This window comes from Panthera leo, chromosome D3, assembly GCF_018350215.1.
Source record: "Panthera leo isolate Ple1 chromosome D3, P.leo_Ple1_pat1.1, whole genome shotgun sequence".
NCBI classification, from domain to species: Eukaryota; Metazoa; Chordata; class Mammalia; order Carnivora; family Felidae; genus Panthera; species Panthera leo.
The window spans coordinates 60478790-60501441 of record NC_056690.1 but is presented as its reverse complement, the minus strand read 5'-3'; positions in this window follow the sequence as shown (position 1 = coordinate 60501441).

Below are 22652 nucleotides of genomic sequence, written 5' to 3'. Positions count from 1 at the left end.
TTTACTCTCCTGGGATGGTTAAGATGAATAAAATAAGAAATTTGCATTGGTTTCTAATTATTGCCTTGATGCTGTTTCCAATGCTGGAGTTGCTCAATGCTGGAGTCCCTCACTTTTTAGGAAGACTAACAAGCAAAACATTAAGCAGAGACTTCCATTGCCAAGTGTTTTGCATCACTGACCCTTCCCTTCAAGATAAAACATCCACATAATTATTCCTTCCAGTTTGAATTTTTAACTCTGCACTCAGCCTTTGCCTTCTTCAGAAATCCTGCCCTAAAGGACTTCTGCAGGACTGATTGGGTTTTGTCTCTCAAAATCTCAACTCTCCACTATCCCACTTTGTCTTTGTCCTTAACATGGGACACTATGATGACATTTTAGGATAAACAAAAGAAAAGAAAACAAAACAAAACAAAGCAAAACAAACAAAGAAGATGGAGCAGGCAATCCATTGCTCATTAAGTAAATCTAAAATAAGCTCTCTGTGGGAGTTTTACAAACAGAAAATTGTAAATTGGTTCCCCAACCTCCTCCAGACCAAGAGTTTTGCATTATTCAGTTTCTATTGCATACCACTCTTTTTCATTTAATTTTTTTTTCTTTTTGGTTTGTGTGTGTGACTTTGAAGATCTATACTTCTTTCAACATTCAAGGTCTTTGGGCCTCTTACCTGTTCACAAAGCTACGCTATTGGAATTAATATTAACCATCAAAGTTTGCTGAATTCCATTGACAGTAGTCATTGTGTGGTAAGCTTTGTTTAAATGCTTATTGCCCACATTGTCTTTTGGTTTTCCGTGGCCTTCTATCTGTGTGACCAAAGAAGCTATTTGATTAAAAACCTAACTGTTCTTCAATGGTGAAAGTTTTATCCCCCAAAAGCAGAACCAGGATCACCTGTTCATTTTTTTTAAAAGACCGTAGAGGATTGAGCAATGTGTTATCTGTGATGTAATAAAATACAGAATTAAGAGTAATGCATTACTTTCACAATAGAATAATTCATTTAAAAAATGACAGTCAGGAAAGTTTTTGGCCCTGGATGGATGTGTTAGACCGGTGATACTTCAAAAGATGATTACAGATTCCCACATAGATGGGGAAAAGTAGACAGGACATTACCATCAGGCACTAATTCACTTCCTCACTCACTCATTCTCTCTCTTACACATTCAGTTTTGTTTAAATATATTCTGAGAATTCACAGCAGAAGACATTTTACCAAGTACTATGAGGACTCCCAATTTTCAAGGAGGAAGAAAGGGAAGAATATAAGAAAAGCAGAAGAAAGAGAAAAGGAGAAATATAGGATGAGAATTAACGTCTATTTAGTGAATCTACATTACTGCTTTTGTTAATATTTTTAATAAGCTAATTTGTACCACACATGATTCTTTATGCTTTTAAATCATTAGGTCATTTAATAAAAATAACTACAGGGGCACCTGGATGGCTCAATCAGTTGAGTGACTGATTTTTGATTTTGGCTAAGGTCATGATCCCAGGGTCATGGGATCAAGCCCCACGTCAGGCTCCATACTTAGCATGGAGCCTGTTTAAAATTCTCTCTCTCTCTCTCTCTCTCTCTCTCTCTCTCCCTCTGCCCCTCACCTGCTAGTGCAGATGCATACACATACTCTCTCTCTCTTTTTCAAAATAAATGAATAAATGAATAATAAATAAATAAATAAATAAATAAATAACTCCATTAAACTCCATTACATAGGTATTATTAGCACTATAATTAGAAGATAAAACTGAATGCCACAGAGGTTACATGACTAGAAGATGACAGTAAGGATTTTAACCCTGGCTTCTCAGTTAAAAGTGCATTATCTTCAGACTACCTACCGTGTAATAGGAAACCTCTCATGTCAAACAAATAAACAGACAACAATGTACATCTTCTTTGCACAAGGCAATTGAAATTTATTCCTTTACACTGGTTTTGCAACTTATTCAGTCTTGCTGGTAGCCTGAGGGCACTTGACATTTGGGAGTTGTAGTAGGAGGGGATAAGGGTCACTAGGAAAGTAAGGGGCTTATAGATAAATTTTGCTGGCTCCTTGATTTTGACCAGAGTCAATTATGATAAAATGGCTTCTTCTCATTCCTTTGGATCACCCTCAAACTGTAGTTGGTGAGTTATCTCTTCTCCAACCCACTCATATACTCAACAAATACTTCTTGATTGTTTTAATATGTGCCGGGAATGATGCACACTGACACCTGCAGGAGACTTCCTATTAGATTAATACTCAGGCACCTTTAGAATCTGAGTAAGCATTGAAGTTGTAGGCTCAGGATTAATATAGGAGTACACAGAGAATAAAGGAAGAAAAGTGGAAATGATAAAGACTCGGCTTCCTAAACCTCTTTTTGGGACAGTGCCACTGAAAGATGAACTCTGTCTCAACTGGTAGGTAAACAATTTTCAAAAGAAAGGCAGAAGCAGGGTGCTTTGTTGCCTGTCTTGTGGTTGTATTTCTTCATGCATGTGTGCCTCAGTTAGCGACATCATAACTGCTTTCTATGAGAAAGGAAACAGAAGACCTTTGGCCTTGGAGGAATTACTCCCGACCGCTGCTTGAGTAACTGAGAGAAGGGAAGGCCAGGCAAAATCGACAAAAGAAGATTCTCCAATAAGTGTTATTTGGAGGATTATGTCTCCCTTTCTGTTTCTGTACTCCCCCGTTCTCTTTCCGTGCTTTCCCAGAAACGTTTCTCTCTTTATTTTTATCATTTTATTTCTATTGCTCCCCTTACTCTAACTATCCTTATTCATTTACCAACCTTCATAGACTGAATTGCCCAACAGGAAAAAAGGAGTAAGCTTAACAGAAAAAGATTACCAGGGTTGATCAGTTTTCCTAATGAGAGCACGTTTACTGATAATAATATGAATACACATGCAGGCACACATCTATAACATTTAAAGGGTCTTAAATAGGAGTTTAAGATAGAAGCCAGATAGCAACTCTTTGCTCCAATTAAATTGGTTCACCAGTTTTTCTTCAAATATGCACTTCCTTGTTGTCATGCCTGTGTTCGTTTTGATCCTTTATTCTACACTGCCCTCTTACATACTTAACTCCATTGATAAAATGCCTCACTGTCCTCAGAGGCCCAGCTCAGAGATCAGTAAATATTTATTGAAAGGATTTGTTGAATGAATAACAATGATCTCCTCTGAGATGATCTCTCATTTCCCTTCTCTACATACTTAAAGATTTCACAGTCTGCAGAGAAACCTCATGGAGGAGAGTAAAGAAGAATGGTTCCTGAATGTGATATTGATGGGGCCAGAACATCTGTCACTCATTAATCACACAAGTGGTTTCACCTGGCTTGGTTGGCTGTGTCATCCTCCCCCCATCAAGGATGGCTGCTCATTCTATTCCCCAATCACTATGAGTCCAGAAGGAACATCTGCCAATTAGAAAAGATGCTGGATGAACATGCAAGTTGTGGGCATTTGGGAACAATCTTCGGAGGTAGGTGACAGATGAGGTTGAGAAGAGGGAAGGAATTGAAGAGCCACAGTTATTGGGATGAGATCCCAGGGAATATAGAAAGAAGTACTCAATCCAGGATTTTTTTGGATTGTAAGAAGGAGGACAGAAAATATCCCTTCTTTCTATAAGGATTTCTTGGTAATACCTTTGGGTATAGACAGATAGAGCTGGATTAGTGGAATGAATGAGATCAGTTCTGTATCTCTGATGATGAATTTAGTTTTTGTCTTTGTTGTCTTTTGCTTTCAGTCTTATTTAGACAGGAAGCCCACTGAACCGAGACAGGTATCACCCGTCTGCCGTACAGACCGGAGTGCACAGTCACCGCTGTATAAATTGCCTTCTTCTTCAGGATAATAACAATGTAGATCATTCCTCTCTTCTGGGATGGCAGATCTCATGTTCATTTATAACATTTTGGACATCCAATTCAGTTTGCATCTTCTTATTTAAACACCTTTGCATTTGTAATAATAATAATTTAAAAAAAAAACCACTAAAGATGGCTGGCATATTTTACATTTGAGACATGCGGTTCAAAACTCCCAGGTAGAATCGTCTCTCCTGTCTCTTTATTATGTAATGTATGTATTATCTGGATGGTTTGCTGGATGCTTATTTCTTACCTTAACTGATTGGTGGGATTTATTCTCTGTTTTACAAGGGAGTCTTCCTGTTCCCCAAGTTGAATTCTCAAATTCATTATTTTCCGTGTCATATGCTTATATGTGCACATTAACATGAATACTGAAAAAGTTTCTGAAGTTTAGAAAGTGGTTTATATGCCTTTGAAACCCCTATAACACCTCCAAATAATCTGATTATTTGAATTAGATTGAAAATTGCCACAAGGAAGAGAGTTTTCTTGTATCTCTGAGAGTAAAAAATATTCTGCAGAATAATTGCTTTGTATTTTTTTCTTTATGAGTAATGGCTATCAGTTTTCTGAACTGCCACAGAAATGATAAATCATAACACGTTCTTAGCATATCTCTAAACACTTATGAAGTCAAACAATTGGTTTGCAAGGAGAAGGCCTGTGAAGGATGATTTGATATCAACTAGGCCAAAGCTACCACTTACCCTATTTTACTGAATTGAAATAATGATTTCAGTCAAACATGGTGTTTGTATATAAATATCCTGAAGTCCCTAGCTGGAAAATAAGCCCAAAACTACTCTCTTTAAAACTTCAGACTATATGGGAACCAGTTTGGAGGTATTTAAACATCACCAAGTGATCAGTTTTGGGAAGAGAAAAAAAAGCCCATTATTCTGAATTATCAATTTATTCTGAAATATCAATGTATGTATGGTATTGATAAGACAACTAAATGGTTGTTTTCATTCTTTTTTCTTTTTCTTTTTTTTCTTTTTTTTGCTAAGTAAGTAGTATTCTTAAAATCTTCAGGGGTGCCTGGGTGGCTCAGTTGGTTAAGTGGTTAGGCATCTGACTCTTGATTTTGGCTCAGGTTATGATCTCATGTTTTGTGAGATTGAGCCTTGAGTTGGGCTTTGAGCTGGGTGTGGGGCCTGCTTGAGTTTCTCTCTCTCCCCCTCTCTCTCTCTGCCCCTCCCACACTCACGCATGCATGACCTTTCTCTCAAAATAATAAACTTAAAAAAAATAATAAAACGTTCATATGTATTTACTATAGAAGTATCTGGAATAAGTTCAGGTATTCAAAAATAATTAAGCAGTTTGCTTCTATTTCTAATGCTAAGAAACAGCATAGATCTGGAGAATTAAAGTAAAAGCATCTTTTCCTATTCTCATCAGAAAGATGAGATGATGTGAGGCAAATCAGAGAAACTACTGTATATATCAGAATCGAGATAAGATGTGGAGTGTTTTGTTTATAAAATAGGGATCTGGATTTGGTTTTGAAATTTTTTAGTCTGAGCACTGCCACGTGAAATACAATAACTAATTCTCAGTTTATGTTCCTCAGTATATGTTCAACTTCCATTTCAACTCAGTTGCTTACCAGAAAAGACACAATTGATGACTTGGGCTGTCACTATATTGCTGTGAAGTTACAGCTTTTATAAAGTGACAACTGTCATTTTAGATTCTCACCAGGGAGAGTAAAAATAAATTAATCTTTGTCAATTTCAATGTTTCCCCTTATTGTATTGTTATTATAAACCATTCTGCGGAAAGGAAAAGTACAGTGTCACTACAGGTTCATCAAACTTGAAGTTAAAGGTTAAATGAATTTCTCAGACTAAGCTCATTCAGAGGGAGAAGGCACACGTATCTCCATATAACACAGAGATTAATCTGCATTTACTGGACACCTAGCTTTATTTGGCAGCTACGTGTTTGCGATTTGAATACTGAAAGTCATACATTTATGTATTGAAAACACCGGGAGAGAGAGAAGCACATACAGAAGAGGAAAGAAACATGCTAAAAGCTTTGTAACTTTCCACGTAGGGTTATTTTTGAGGAATACTAGTGAGAATGATCATCTCTACTGTCTTATCACGATGTTTAGAATGTTTATGATTTAGAAAGACGGATTGATAGAATTCCACTCCTGGAAGAGAACTGAGAGATCATTGCCTTCGGTTTCCTCTTTCTTCACCCAGGGAAAACTAGGTTACCTGCCAGAGTTCACGGATCTGGCTCCAGGCAGAATTTGAGATGGAGTACATCTCTTGGTTCCCAGTCCAGCATTCTTTTTCTTGTACCTAATAGAGATTTCTACTTTTGACTCTAGAAGTCTTAAGACCTCAGGTGCCCACTTAAAAAGGAACACTTTACATTGTTATTCTTTAAAATTTTAATGTAAAATAAGTTTGCAGATGCTTTCAATTATGGCAACTGACTAACAAACAAGTTCCTGAGGGAAAAGGATGCAGAATAGACATCTGGATAAGAAGGATTCTAGAAGGAAGGAGGGATACTTATTTTTGCTTCCATTCTAGATGTAAGGTGAACAAACTGATTAGTGAAATCCTATTTTCAATATGGTACACATCTCTTGTGTGTTAATTTGTATGCATGTGTGTATTTTCTGACCAACACAGAAGAGCAAGGCACTATACTTAATTCTTTTATTTATATGCATATTACAGAAATCTATTAGCCTTTAATGTTCCTTCGAGGACAGGTTTCTTAATTGTTGCCTTATGCCAATTCCAACTAACTAGATGTGAAAAAATCAGTCTGCTGGTTTGGGACAGACCTGTATACAACTGTCTAAGTTTCAATCCTTTAACCTATCCTGTTGGGTTTTTCTTCGAGGTACTCTGCTTCCATCCCAATCAGGATATTTCTGGGTAAAAAGTAAATGAATTTACCTTTTTCCAGCCTGATCAGAGTCTCCAAAGACCAAGTAAGGAATGCTTAAGTGGAATAAATAGCAAAGTAAACAAAGGACACAACCTTTGATGCAAAAATCTCAAGTAAAAATGAATAAATACTGCATGGTGTGAAGCAGTGATTCTAGTTTAACTTAATTCAAGCTGTGGATGTGCATCTGGCAGGAAAATCAGAAGGAAAATTTCTACAAGAGCCCAACTCTGGCTGCTTTAAGCACCTTTGCAGAGTAATTTCAAATCTCTACCTTCTGTGTTCAAACAAGTCACATAGTACCTCTGCTCTGTGTGCAGAAGGAAGAGGGTAACTCAACCCTGTAGACTGCAGAATTGTAACCCCGATAGTAAATAAAGTTCAAGTTCCTTTACAAGCTGAACTTTGGTTGTGGAGAATCCCCATCAGGAAATCTGCATGCTATCATCTGTTCAAGATCCTGGGGGCAGCTTTCTGATGCAAAGCCCACACTCCTCAACGGGGGCCTTACTCCTTCCCAAAGGCCCAAAGACAGAATTCATTCCTATTCCTGCTACTTACTAGCCAGGGAAGATGCATAGATACTTTAAAACAGAATCACTCTAAAGATTAAATGTGCTTAGCCCAAAAGAGCCTGATGAGGGGCAAAAGGCAGATTCTTGCAATGGTGTTATTTCACTATTCCACATAGCTACTACCTTTCATTCATTGCATACGTGCTCCTTTCTACCCATTCCAACTGGAAAGGATAATGCTCTCTTTCAACCTCTAGTCTTTTTTGCTGTCCCAAGAATATGCCAAGGGGCCCTTTTCATGCAAATCTATGTATAGCAACTCCTTAAGGAGAAAGTATCTTGGGAGACAGAAATTATCAACAAATCTGGAGAGAGCAATTTAAAAAGTTCTCAAGACTATTATTATCAGATCTATTACTTTCTGACATTTGAAAAAAAAAAAGTATGGCATTTCATGCCTAACTACCATTACTCTTTTGTGATAACTAAGTCATTTTGAATTTGAATAAGCTTTTAAACTGTTGAGAATAATACAGAGAGGAGATTTAGTTGTGGTGGGGCTAGATATTTCTTGAAATATACGGAATCGATTCTATTGATCCTCTTTCTTCATCATCATAGAGGTCTCCTCAAGCATTCGTAGACTAACGGCAATCAAGTGCTCTTTAAGCTCGACAGAGGGATTCTACTTCAATACAACTTCAAACCACTAACCCCACTTCGAGTATATCCCCTGCTTGATAGGAGAACATGCTCCTTCAGCTTTGTGGCATCCTTTCCCCACTTCAGACAAAAGAACCCGGCTGTCTTTCCAGGAGCCAATAAGCCACGACTGGAGAATGAAATACCTTTGAAGGGCTACAGGCAATATGCTGATCTACAACCTGAGGAAGGTTGGGAGCTGGAACTTAGAGCTGGCAGGGAAAACGTTAAAATCAGACTATAGCCCCTGAGCCTCTCTTTCTTGAACCAGTTAGGCTGCAGCTCAAGTTCAAAGCTCTGAGGCACGGATCCGGTAAGAGGAGGGGCCTAGGTGGGACATGTGAGGGGGTGATGGGCATGGAGACTTCCTGATGGCCCTGGCATTGCCCTGAGAAGATGACTGTAAGCTTTACCCATCCACAGCTTCCTTCTATCCTTCCAAAGAATTCAAACCAACTTCTTACTTCCTCAAGAGTGTGGCATGAAGTGAATGTGTTAGCTCATCATGCGCCTTTGTAACCTGCCTTTCATGAGGTTTTCTCTCACTCGGCAGAGCTCTGTGACTGATTTGCCTTTATTTCTTGGCAGCAATCAGCATGTTTCCCTGCAGCTCAGCAGCGGTGCAAACCTGCTGCCTCCTGACTTTTGAACTGGAGACCAGACTTTCATGGAGGTCCTAGGGTGAGCTATGCACTCTGCGGGTCCCTGGGAAGATTACAGAACCCTGAGATGACAACAGCCATGTAGTTGGAGGTATTAGCAAGGAGCCGAGACTTCATGGCCCAGGGAATCAATACCACACGTTTGAAGTTTTCAGCCTATGCAGACATTGGCATTACATTAATGAGAGACTAGAATGTTGTGGTAAAGTAAAAACAGCAGAAGAGCCAAAGTTTTGTTGAAGTGTATTCTCCAATAATTGGTTAATTAGGAATAGGAAGAACATTCTGAAATGTTTTGAGTTCCTATATCTGCAATTGCTAACCTTAACTTTATAATGTGCCAGGCAAGAAAATGAAGTATTATCAAAATTCTAGGGGGAAAAAAAACTAAGTCATTTAAATGCAGTCTCTGATTTTAAAAACAACACCCACGGGATTTGAAATTCTACATTTGGTTTATGTTCAGTTGACTGATATCCGTGTGATTCCTCATTCATGCTCTCCTTACCCCTTCAGAATAAATGTTCCATAGGGACCAGCCTCTACGACTGGACAGTGTCTGCTTTGTTCACTTCATATGATCTGGAACCAAATGAGACAGCACCCAGAAAAGAGGAGAGCGTTAGGCTGGACCAGGTGGGGGGCAGGTGGGCAATTCGGCTATCTTGGGTCCATGGAGTTGCCTTGTGAGGAATTGTCTGCCTTGCTTGCTTCCTCCAAAACAGAAAAGAATACAGTCTAATTTACTGCTTTTTATGGAGAGAGCCTAAAGCATAGAAGGGGTTCTGTAAATTCATATTTATTGAATGAACAGATACATGAGTAAAAATGGTACTTTTTAGAGAAGGCAGGATAAACAATCACTGAACTAAGCCCTTCTCACCCAGTCAACAGAGAGGCTGGTCCTCAGCAACTTTATGAGTTCCTTGACTTTGGGGAGATTGTTGCCCGGATTCATCCTGTTTTTGATGCCCCTCTGCCTAATTGCTGTCAGACTTCTTTCAGGTATTTAACAGCTTTACCTGTTTCTTCTCATCTATTATCAAAGTCTGTTCACTTACAAAGCTCTAAGATCAGTCTCAGACACCTACTGGGAATGGAAGTCACTTTGTTTCTTCCACGTGGTTATTTCTCTGTGTCTTTCCATCTTTGTACAGCTTGGTCTCAGATATTACTGGCCTGTAAGCACTATACTTTGGCAGGTCAAAGCAATCCTGCCAGAGTCCGGAAATATATTAAAATCGGTAAAAACTGAGAAGATGATGGCTTAGTGCTGATTATTCCTCTGACTTTTCTGCAATAAAGCATAACCAGATGTCCTAGGGAAAATCACTGATCTCTTACAAACCACTCTATTCCTTAACCTAAGCTACCCCTTCTTTACTTGCCTCTGAAATTCCTAAATCCTGAGGATGGTGCTTCTGGACAAAACAAAAACAAAAACAAAAACAAACAGCAAAAATAATAATAAAAATCTCCAAACACTGCAGTCTACCCATTCCTCAAATAATATCCAGTTCATCAGAGTAATCTCTTAATTCTAAAACTGCAATCTATTTTGAATCTCTTCATTTCTCTCATCTCATTCCATTCCTGTAGGCCAAGCCACCAACCTAGCATGGATGAATTCTGTAGTAAATCTTCACTGCCTTCTCTGCATTTTCTCTAATTCTTGGCCTATTAGTGGTCTCCAGCCAAGAGATGTGTACAACACAAATCCCACCTTGTCACTGGTCTCCTACCCAGCTATGCCAGTGCAGCCTCTGTCTCCAGCATCCCGCTTCCCCTTCCATTTTCCCACTTCCCCAGCCACCCTGGCTTGCAATATTTCACGGAGCAAATCAGCTCTTTCCCATCCTAATTCCTTGGTACATGCTCATCTATAAAATAGGGACAGAAGGGGGCGCCTGGGTGGCTCAGTTGGTTAAGCGACTGACTTTGGCTCAGGTCATGATCTCACAGTTTGTGAGTTCAAGCCCAGCGTCAGGCTCGGTGCTGACAGCTCAGAGCCTGGAGCCTACTTCAGATTCTGTGTCTCCCTCTCTCTACCCCTCCCCTGTTCACGCTCTGTGTCTTTCTGTCTCTCAATAATAAATAAACATTAAATTTTTTTTTTTAAAAATAGGGACAGTAGGTTCCTATCTCTTTATCTGATACCTTTCTTCTTTCAGTTCTCAGGCTATTGTTTTACCTTCCCAAACTTTTCCTATTTCCACATGTACTCCTCTACCCCCTTTATTTTTTTTCTATCACTTAAATCATAGCATTTATCACTACTTATACTTATTTTTACTCACCTATTATCTGTTTTCCTCACTGAAATGTGTGCTCAACGCAGCCAAAACAATGTTCAGTTGTTCAACATTTATACCACCAACATAAAACATTGCAACCAGCACAGCTGGTGTCCAATAAACATTTGTTGAATGAAGAAATGAATGCAAATATGAATAAAATTAAATTGTAGCCTTCTTTGGTGGATGTTGTGAAGGTTTCCTTCATTCTGCACTAATCAATCTTCAGTCTCCCCAAACTAAGTACCTCATTATATAACCTGGTTCTGGAAGAATCCACACACTCCTCTATTAATCCAAGCAAAACATCTTTCTTACAAAATCTAATGGTTTTCAACTCTTTTTACATTTTTTTCATTTTTGAATACCTGCATATTTGGCTTGCGAATGGCTATCCTTTTGCCTGCATATAATTAGTTAAGGGGACTCCCCTCTTTCTCTCAGATGACACACTGCTTAAAATTACACTCATAGAGAAAATTACACTCTGATAATTTTTCTGCCACATAAGAACACTGGACTTTCAGAGTGCCTGGGTGGCTCAGTCAGTTGAGAATCCAACTCTTAATATTGGCTCAGGTCATATTCCAGGGTTGTGAAATTGAACCCCGCGTCAGGTTCCACACTGAGCATGGAGCCTGCTTAAGGTTCTCCCACTCTCTCTCTCTCCTGCCCCCATCTGCCCATCTCCCCCACTGACACACACTCTCTCTTTCTCAAATTAAAGAGAAAAAAGGGCACTGGACTTTTTGTTTGTTTCATAAGGGATGCAACCAATATTCTAACCCTTCATCCAAAAGGAAAAGAAGTGGTGTATAACGTATTTGGCCAAATCACAATTTGTATTGTTTTCCAGTGTCAATAACAAAGCAGACACAGATAAGGCCACTTACTCCAATTGTGAAAATAAAAAATGGAGAAACAAAAGAATGAAATTAAGTCTTGTCTTCCTTTTCACCATTCAGCCACAGAAGCTCCTTCTTCCATCTTTACTTCCCCTAGCCACTCATTTTATAATTTGATTCCATGGGGTCGTGGTCTCACAAAGCGCTGAGGTAAATTGCCATGACCTGGGGATCAGGAAGAGCTGAGTTAGAACATTAGCTGTGCTGCTTTCAAGATGAGCAGTTTTAGACCATTTGGTCATTTATACAATGCTCTTATCAATATCTTCTGGCATTGTCATGGCAATTAAACAAGATGTTGAATGAGCAGTAATAGCATAGAGGCATAAATGTGGTAAACGTCAATTAATGTTTACCTACGTTTATTGATAAACACATTTCAGTGTGGGATTCAACCACCAGAAGAGCCTTTAATTACCAAAATAACTGATGACCAATCTTGGGATATCAAGTACTGCCATGGGATATTGTTGGAGTGAGGGATGAGACTTTTTGCATGGTTCTTTTTTCCTCTAGCCCTTTTAAGACATTCTTTGTTTTTTTCTCTATACATGACTTCAACAAGCAATTAGACCCCCAAAGAGTTTGTTTTACCCAATGGGTAATTCGTAGATAAAATGTAGTTAACGGGCTAAATTTTTACTTAAGTCACATGTTTGGGTACATGGATGAACTAGAGTTGACTGGCAATCACAGACTGTATTTTTCTCATTCATTCGTTGGAAATTTTTGCTGGGATGACAGAGATTCTTTGCCCCAAAGCAGGAGACCATGTATACAAATGTTTTTGGATGAGGGCCCCAGGTTTTGCTCTTGGTTTCCTGTATTCCTTAGACACAGAAGACAGTGCAGGAAGAGCCATGCTGCCATTCATTTACAGTACTTAATTGAATGCACTGTCTTTGTACTTTATCTGTTATTCCTGGCCCCTAGGGACACTGGGCAGTATGAGGTTCTAAGTCACAATTCCGTTCACTAAGTGTGTGCTGGAGCTTGTAATGAGTTTGTCTAAAGCCTTTCACACCTCTGCTTTCCATAAAAGGTTCATTTACCTTTCTGAAACAGAACAGAGCTGTTTTTAGATTTCCCTGATTTCCACAGACAAGACACTCCTGGGAGCCTGCTGGAGAAAGTGTTCACTAAGGCACATTCTTAGCTGACTGGCTGATGGGGGAATAGGGAAAAGCAGCCAGAAAGCCCGTGTCCTATATGCTTCGTCCCAGCCTCAGAGTTATTAATTGTACATCACAGCATTCTCTTTCCTCTAAATACATGTCTAACTCCTTTATTAAAACTTCATACTAATTACTTCCATTGCATCCCTCAATGGGTTGATTCCATATGCAATGTATTAATTACTCTCTCTGCAAAGGCTCTAACATAAATTCCTCTGGTGTCTGTCTCTTATTGCTTCTTAAAACCATGTCCTTTCTTTCCTTTATTTGATGATAACTTATTCTAGTTGCTTTTCTTACTGCTCTACCTTTATATTGGTATGAGGGATTTCCAACAAATATTGCCCAAAGTGAGTCCACCTCTTTGCATATATTCCTCTACTTCAGCAAGCCTTAAAATCTGCTGCACATTTTTTGATGGATACAGCCTCTCTAGGTCTTTGGATGCTTGTGGATGTGAGTAACTGAGACCAGAATATTGGGTCAACATAAGCCAACACGTGGGCTCCAGTAGTAACGAAAGAGTGGGGAAGTTAAGGCAATAAAGGGGGAAGGGAACATGAGGAAAAAAGGAAGACAGATGAGAAAAAAGAGGAACTCTTCCTGACTAGTAATGCCCCATATGTTTTACTCTTCAAAGGCAAGAAATAAACTCCTTGGAGTGGTCACACTACACCATATATTCCTTGCTCTTGGTGAAAATTGATATCACCATATGCAAAATGGAAAGGGCTCAGCTGTAGCAACAGAGCATCAAAAGATAATCAATCAGCTTCTTGCAATTAGTCACTTCCTTTGCTCTTCAGAGGAAATACATGTTATTTGACTGATGTCAAAAGTATATAGAGACTTTCTAATGACCCAAACTGGATGTTTACCTTGACTGCATATAAATAATTTTGAAAGACTGAGAGGCAAATCTGCATTTCTCTGATTTGTCCAGGTGGTTTGTAAATGTGACATCTTTTTTGACATTTGGAATCTCTGAAACATTTGGAAGACCACTATCCTAAAGAAGTGCTTGCCGTTTTATTTCCTAGTAATGCAGGCTGAGCTATAAATAGAGTTTCTTGGAACAATTAATGCTGGTTAGTCAGCATGAGACCAATGATCCGCAGGGTAATCTAACCAGATTAGCATGAAGAATAAACCATATTTACTATTTCCATCGGCTTCAGAGCCATATAAAAGTATCACAGACAATTACTGCACATGGACAGAAAAGTACAAACACAAGATAAACTCAAGCTTCAAGGAAAATACATTTGAGAACGAAGGATATGTAAAGGTACTACGTAGCGTTCAGAACACGTGGGTCTATCCTGATTTAACTTACTCCCTCCAAACTTCAATTTTATAATCTGTAAACTTCAAATAATATTTGTCTTACCAATATCTTAAGTATCAGTTGTTTGATGAACATAATGCTTTAATACCAGGGAAATGGGTAATAATTACCATTATCATTCATATTGGTCAAGTTGGCCACTCCCTATTTGCAGATCAATCCTATCTGTATTTCATTTTCCCCTTTATTTTGGAAGTATATGTGCAAATTGTTTGATTCCAGGCCTATATTGCTTGATTCCACTACAATTCAATTCAATTCTGTTCAAATCTGTTCTATTCTACTTCTTGTTACTTCCTTGATGTATTAACTAATCTCATTGGGTACTTGAAGTCTATAAATTAATCCTGAGGAACCTACAAGCCTTTTGGAAATATCCTGGAGCTCACATTTAATTACATAGAAATAGTTCTGCTCTATCTGTTCTGTAAAATAACTAGGCATTTAAAACACCTCCCCAAAGATCTGTATCTCAAAACATGGGCCTGCCTTGAAGGAGCCCTTCATAAGAACTTGGGTCTGGAAATGGGATCACCAGTGCTTTATTGATGTTATATGCCCGAGGCAGCCTTCTGGAGAGTTTTTCTGTGTTGTATTTCACTATTATAACTCCATCATGGTCAATTAGCAAGACAGACTCCTGGCTTTTAGGCTTGAAAATGAGGCTTCTTGATTATTTATGTTTCTAAGATGTTATTGAGTAATTCAGCTTAGTAAAGAACTTCAATGTGTTCCATCATGATGACTGTAAATCCAGGTGTTAATACTCTCGCATGGCCCATCATCTCACTGGAGATACCTAATAAAGCGGCCATTAACCGACTGTATATGGTGATGTAAACTATACTGCTGGCTGCACTTCCCATTACCAAGAGTACCACTGTGGAGGTGGAGGAGATTATCTATGTAGGGACTAGCCATGATCATAAAGAAACCACAGAAACAAAGATGTTCCCTTTACCCAGTGAGAGTGTGTTTGCATAAGGCATCAAGCCTGAAAGGTAGGTATGAAGGAAAATTTTGATATGTTGTATTATAAAATTTGAAGGATAAATTACTTTCACACCGCAGGCATTTAAACAGGTGTGGAATGCAGCGGCTTCTAGTGATGATGGTTTGTCCCAAAGGGTATTCAGTTATTTTCCCTTTGGCAAATCTAGCATCACAGAGGACTGAACATCAGATTCAGAAAGCAAAGGAAGCTTGTTCTTCCACCTATAAATACACCTATAAAAGCTTCTGACATTACAAACATTTGGGTCAAAAGTTTTCACTTAGTTTTATATTTTGGGGGAATGGAGAAACATGAAGAGCCCTGATGTCCTAAACAAAACGGCATATGGAATACAGGAATAGTGAACAAAGGCTAGACTGTGACCCCAGAGATATGGCCTCAATCTTAGTTCTACCTTCAGACTACCTAGGTGTTAGAGACTCACCATTTCACTTTGGATCTCAGTTTCTTCTTAGTTGATGGAAGTTGGAATAAACACAGACGGGCCTTGTGTGCTCTTGTTGTCTTATTGGGTACCAAGGTAGATATTATTAATTTTTTCTTTTAAGCCTTTTGAGTCTAGACATGGCATCACCATCCTTTTTGCAATGCTCAGTGGGGCTACTTCTTGCCATGTGAGAGCACACACGGGATATGGGAGAAAACTCCCGGGATATAATACAGTTTCAGGACTGCCAGTCCTGTAGCAAAGTTACTCAATCTACTAACCACATGGAATTAAAGGGCAATTCTCAACATTATCCAAACCTCCGTGCCCTAACAAGCTGTGTATTGACCCAGTTTATGTCAGCATTGTCTCCTATTTTCTCTTCTTTTCCTCTCCTTTTCAGTAACTTCTCCCGTCACGGGACACAGGGTTCCAGAATCTCTGACTCAGGAAAACAAAAACAAAAAACAAAAAACAATGTCCTTTTAAGTTATTCTGGGAAAGACACTGTTGCTCTGTCCTGAATAGCCTGAAATATTTGAATATTCCTGATCATTCGGTGGCTTTTCTACATACTTAGCCATCAAGAGTAACAGACCAGCACTGGGCTAAATGCTGTGGGAAATTGAAAGAGTCAGCTGAAAGCTTGGTCTCTGCCTTACCAGAGTTTATAATCTAACGGAGGAGAGAAAAATATATACAAAACACCCCCAAGGAAACATAAAGTACTATAACAATATACAATCTTTAAAATAGCATCCATCCTGCAAACTGTTGACAGATTAATCTTCCCCAAGCACTGCTTTTATCATGTCCTCTGCCTCTCAACAGTCTTCACAGCCTTATTTCTTATCACATTAAGTCCAAACTCCTCTGCTGTTTTTCAGGACCTTCTTAATCTGGCTTCACCTGGTTTATCCAAATTTATGTCCTGCTCTTTCCCCACTGGGCCAGAATGCCTCCAAACCTTTGGTTGTGATGTCTTTCCTAGCCTGACTGTAGGAAGTCTGGCCCCCATCTCACCTTACCTTTCAGCTCTTTGAATATTAGAATATTACCCATAATTCAATGCATAAATACAAAACAACAACAGCAACAACAAAAGGTCAAATCTGATTTCCTTCTTGAAACTATTTATTGATGGAGCAGACCATATTGATCTTTCATTTATTTGAATAACTGTACCAATATAATGTCTATAGCCTTTAGATATTTAGTTTTGGATCTTGGGCTTTTCACTTATTATGTGACCTGTGAACTTGGTACTTGTGAACTATAATCTCTAATGTCTCTAAGCCCAGTTGCCTGAAGTATAAAATTGGAAAAACTTGAAGAATTACTGTGGTAGCTAGAGGTAATATATTTAAAGGACTCAGAATGGGTTTGTCCAATTAGCATTAAATAAATAAATCACTTCAAAAAAAAAAAAAAGTAGAACAATAGCAATGCCAAACTGACTCACCAATTTTTTGACACATGAGCAATGTTATACATTGCCTAGATTTAAGGAATAAATATAGATATAAGGAATAGATAATAAGGGGACTTCACATTCCCTGCCAGAGGTGCCTTAATAAATATTTGATATTCAGTTAAAAATTCAAATTTTCAACTAGCAGCATAATGCTACGGATAAGAGGCTTTACGCTGGAGCAAGATTCCTGAGTTAAAATCCCAGCACTTCTCCTCACTTACTGTGAGTGCTTCGGCAAGTTACTTCAACATTCTGTGCCTCAGTTTCCTCATCTATAATAGGGACAATAGTACCTATCTCACAGGGTTGTTATGAGGATTACGTGAGTTAAAATTTGTAGCGTTAATATTTGCAATATAGGATATGTATGCTTAGAACAGTGTTTAGCAAATAGCAAGCACTATGTCAGTATTCATTAAATACAATTCTAAACATGTAGTACTTTCTTTATATTGCTTCCAACTCCTTTTTCTCATTATCAGAATATAATTATCCTGTGTTTCATTTTGACCTTTGATAAGAATTTCGATAAATAAATGATATAATTAAACTGGGTTTGGTAACAAGAAAAATCTATAGATAATTTCTGAAGATCTTTTTCCAGAATAAAAGAGTTAAATTATGGGGTGCCTGGATGGATCAGTCAATTAAGCATCCAACTCTTGATTTTGGTTCAGGTCATGATCACCTAGTTCATGGGATCAAGCTCTGTGTCAGGCTCTAAGCTGACAGTGCAGAACCTGCTTGGGAGTCTCTCTCTGTCCTCCCCCACTTGCTGATGTGCTCTCTCTTTCTCAAAATAAATAAATAAAACTTAAAAAAAGAGTTAAATTACAAATAGGTATGGCAAGTGTGCAGCAGAACATGCTGGTCCTCACTAGTGTGTAAGTTTTACCTCTGACAATAAAGATTTACTACAGAAAGACTTGAGGAAGAAAGGAGGAAGAGTAAAATATTCCTGCAGGTGCTCTACAAGGCTATGTGGGATGTGGAAACCCATTTACCATCTTTTAGATGGAAGGAATTGTTGGCACTTCCTTTTTGTTAGCTCTAGAGATCAGGCAGAATCTCTCGTGACTCTACCACAAGACTTTGGGTGGCCTCTCGGTAGAAATTTGTCAGCTGTTCCCCCTCTGATGTTCTCCACTATGGTCATCGGATTCTCCTCTTTCTTTCTTTTTACTACTACCACTTCCCTAGCTGTTAGCATTTAATCACTTTTATTTTCCCTCCTTCTCATGATTCTGCATACTACCTTTTCTCTTTGCATCTCATTGCCTTTGTGTCATGCTACCATATTGTCCCCTCTCTTTGCATCTTACAATCACACATTCCAACAAGAATTTAACAAAAAGTTGATTGCATAACTAGCCACCAGAAGATGTCCTTTTGGGCAGTGCTCTCATATCTAGTTACCTCATGAGCTGTTGGGCAAGCCATGGGAGTTTCCTGTGGGCCAATGACCCCTCATTCCCATACTTATCAATTGAATATAGAGTGACAGGGTCACAGGTCACAAATCCTTCCAACTATGATGACAGGCTCTTTTGAAAGGTTCTGTGGGCTTAGCAAGCACTTAGAATAACATAGAATTTTCTCAGTGCATGTTGTTTATCAGTTTGTTTTTGAAAGAAAGAGAGATAGTGAGCTGGAGAGAGGAGCAGAGGGAGAGAGTGAAATAATCCTAAGCAGGCTCCACACTCAGCACAGAGCCCAATGCAGGGCTGGATCCCACAATCCTGGGAAATGACCTAAGTCAAAATCAAGAGTTGGATGTGTGACCAACTGAGCCACCTAGGTGCCCCTAGTCTATCAATTTCTAATTAAAGAGTGGGACACTGAGAAGCTGATATATAGAAGTTTGATCTACCATAGGGGCACAGGGAATTGTTAACATTCTAGACAGAGAATTGGCCTTCATTATACATGGATCAGCTCATTCTTGGAACTAGATCAATGCAGAAGAAAGCAGGTAACTGCAGGATAATGCTGTGGCATTTTAGACTCTTAGGGCTAGTAAAGGGTTTTAGACCTTAAGGGGCCCTAGAAAGGCATTATAGAAAACAGTTCAGACTTGGTCACAAATGGCCCTTGCTCCCACACTCTTCCTTTCTCCACCTCTTTTTTTTTTCTACCTTTCTGTCCTCAGCAACTTTTGGGGGACTATGGTTTTAAGAATTAGCATTTACATTTTTTTTTCACAACCAGATTTTATTTTCATCATTAAGCACCAGGCTTCTGCCAGTTAGTTTAGACATTAAAAACTCCCTTCTCAAATGAGAAGTATGGCCAGCATGTTTAACATATCTTTGAGAGAAGCAGCATCACAAGCATCACATATTTTTGAGAGAAGAGGCAATGCAATACGTTTATATAAAAGCATTTGTCAGCTGGAGCAAAGACACATGAAAGTCTGTGGGTTCATTAAGCAAACTGGGGGTGGACAGTGTCCTTCAGGAAGCTAGCATGTAAGGCAGCGATGAGCATTGGGACCAGTAAGAGCAATCACCTGGTTCTTTGGGAACTGAAGTTTTTGAATATGATATTCCAAGCCAAGAAAGATCAAGTACATTCAGACTGGAACGCTGTGTCTTGCTGCTACGTTGGAAAACTGCTTTCCAGTCTGGAACTAAAGTATGTGTGCCCATAGAGAAACAGTTAGAAAATGCAAGTTATTTTATTTTTCAAAACAACATGTAATTGCAAATATTCATTCTTGCTCTGCTTTACCCAGGCCATAAGATCTTTGACAACTGAGATCTAACTCAGAGTCTCAAGGAAAACCAAGAGAACTAATTAAATAATTCTGCAGACCAGAGGATTTCCATTGGATAACGATTTCATCAATCTCCAAACAATTAGAGTTAGGATAATTCTCAAAAACTCTTAACCTTTAAAATAAATTTCAAGGATACTACAAAGTGATAGTACTTTGCCAAGGTCTTGCTGAATTATTCCAAGAGCTCTAGTGGTTTGGTCAGTTTTACAAAAGATTACAGCGATTTCAAGCGTCGGCATTTTTCCATAGGAAACCCTAGGTTCGTATTACAGACAACATACCAAACCCAGCTTCTGAAAGGGTCTTTCTTGCTTTTATGTCTCTGTGTATATATACATAGGGTCCGTGTGAATGTTTGTGCTTTGCTGATGAAGTGGCTGAGGGAAGGTTGGGAGGAAACCCGCTCAGGAATCTTCAGTGATGAGCAACACACCTCGTTAAAAGGAGTGGGGAAAGGACCACACACATTCTCATAACCTTTTGTGGTTGGAGTACGGGCCCTCGAATAAGCACTTAACCTGACAGTTCTGACTATACCTGCCTTTATTCAACTCAACCTAAAAGAATGTCAAGAGGGCAGGGCCGCCTGGGTGGCTCAGTCGGTTGGGCATCCGACTTCGGCTCAGGTCACGATCTCACAGTTTGTGAGTTCGAGTCCTGCATCGGGCTCTGTGCTGACAGCTCGGAACCTGGAGCCTGCTTCAGATTCTGGGTTTCCCTCTCTCTCTGCCCTTCCCCTGCTTGCACTCTGTCTGTCTCTCTCTCTCTCTTTCTCTCTTTCTGTCTCTCTCCCTGCCTAAAAAATAAATAAACATTAAAAAAATGTCAAGAGAGCAAAACTTCTGTTACACTCATTGTGGTGGGAGGGTAATTTTGAAAATGCCCTAATATAAACAGAAGGCAAACAGAGAAACATCCAAGGAAAACGTTGGTCCTGTTGAAAGTGCCTCCTTTATACCAGCTCATTCCAGATGCACAGCGGGTAGCCCTGCAACAGTCACTGTAACTCTGGCAAAGCCTTCCTTGTAGGCTGTGCAGGCTGCCTGCTTCACATCCCCTGTGGTGCCTCAGTCCCCTTTTACTGTTTGAATGTTTATCCCAAGGAAAAGTAAAAGAGGAGACAAACACTACATTTTTTTTTGAGAGCACTTGTGCAGTGTGAAGCAACATATCTACGGTGCCTAGTGATTCAATTGGGAACTATAAGACTCTACTACATGCCATAGCTTTGGCCTAACTTTTATGGCTCAATAAATTTGGGGTTTGTTAATGGATCTGCTATAAAAGATTAAAATTCATTTATAAATATTGATTCACAGTCTATTATATTAGGATTATCTACAGATTAAAAATGAAAACTATGTTAAAACAACATTAAAGCAATAGATTCAGATCTTCTCTGCCAGGCACAAATCATCTTCAGGCTTGAGAGCAAAAGGGGAGAACAGAGAAACTATTATTTTGTTGGAGAGAGAAAAAGAGTAAATCTTCTTCACATCTTGGTCCAATATACATCCAGTTAAAAGGGTCCCCTGATGAATACTTCTCTCTGTCTGACCAGCTTTAGACTTTTGCAATTGACAGAAACAAGTATCGTGTGAGCAAGAATGTTGCAATTACCAATTGGAACATTGGTTCCAATAATCAAAGACACCATGATGTATTTTAGGTTCATGTTGCCTAACATTGGCCATTCAACCGATCTTGTTTACAGAAACAAAAGTTTCCCACAGTCAACATAAAGGGTGATTATTTTCATTCTGTTGACTTCTCAATGCCATGGGCATAATGATGGGCTTTGGACATTATGGAGCTCAGCCACCAATTCCCAAGCAGACGTGGACTTCCCTGCCAGTTTTTATTCTTACTTTTTATGGTTAGGAAAGGTGTGTCAATCTTGTGTTTATTGGTCAGTCGCCAAGTTGAAGGTAACAATGCCTGGCATTTGGAAAGCATTCTATACTTTCCAAAGAGATTTCATTTATGCTATCAGATGTCCTTCACAGTTCTTCCATGAGGTGGGTGTAATTGATTTTAGCCCTGGGTCTTGATGAAAACATGGAGCAGAGAGAATGGAGTATCTATTTCAGGCTATTCCATGATTATTTGCATCTACTGCCTCTCATTTCCTTACCCCTGTTCTCTCTCAGTTTGGTAAATACTCATTCAAGAGTCTATTCTTGGTTAGATAACCTAAACAAATCTTTCTTCTTCTTTTTTTTAATCTAAAACTTCACCAGAGAATTTCATTGGTTCTGCCAGATTATGATTATCCCAAAGACAACTGGTTATTTCTGACAACATCACTACATGACTCTCGATCACTCAAGGAGAGTTTGTGAGTTGTCTGTGTGTGAGCACTTTGAATCTAGACTTTTATCTTATATTCTTAAGTTTATTTATTTATTTTGAGAGAGAGAAAGAGAGAGAGGGAGAGAGAGAGAGAGAGAGATCTCACAAGCAGAGGAGGGGCAGAGAGAGAGGGAGAGAGAGAGAGAATCCCAACAGCATGGAGCCCGATGCAAGGCTCAAACCCA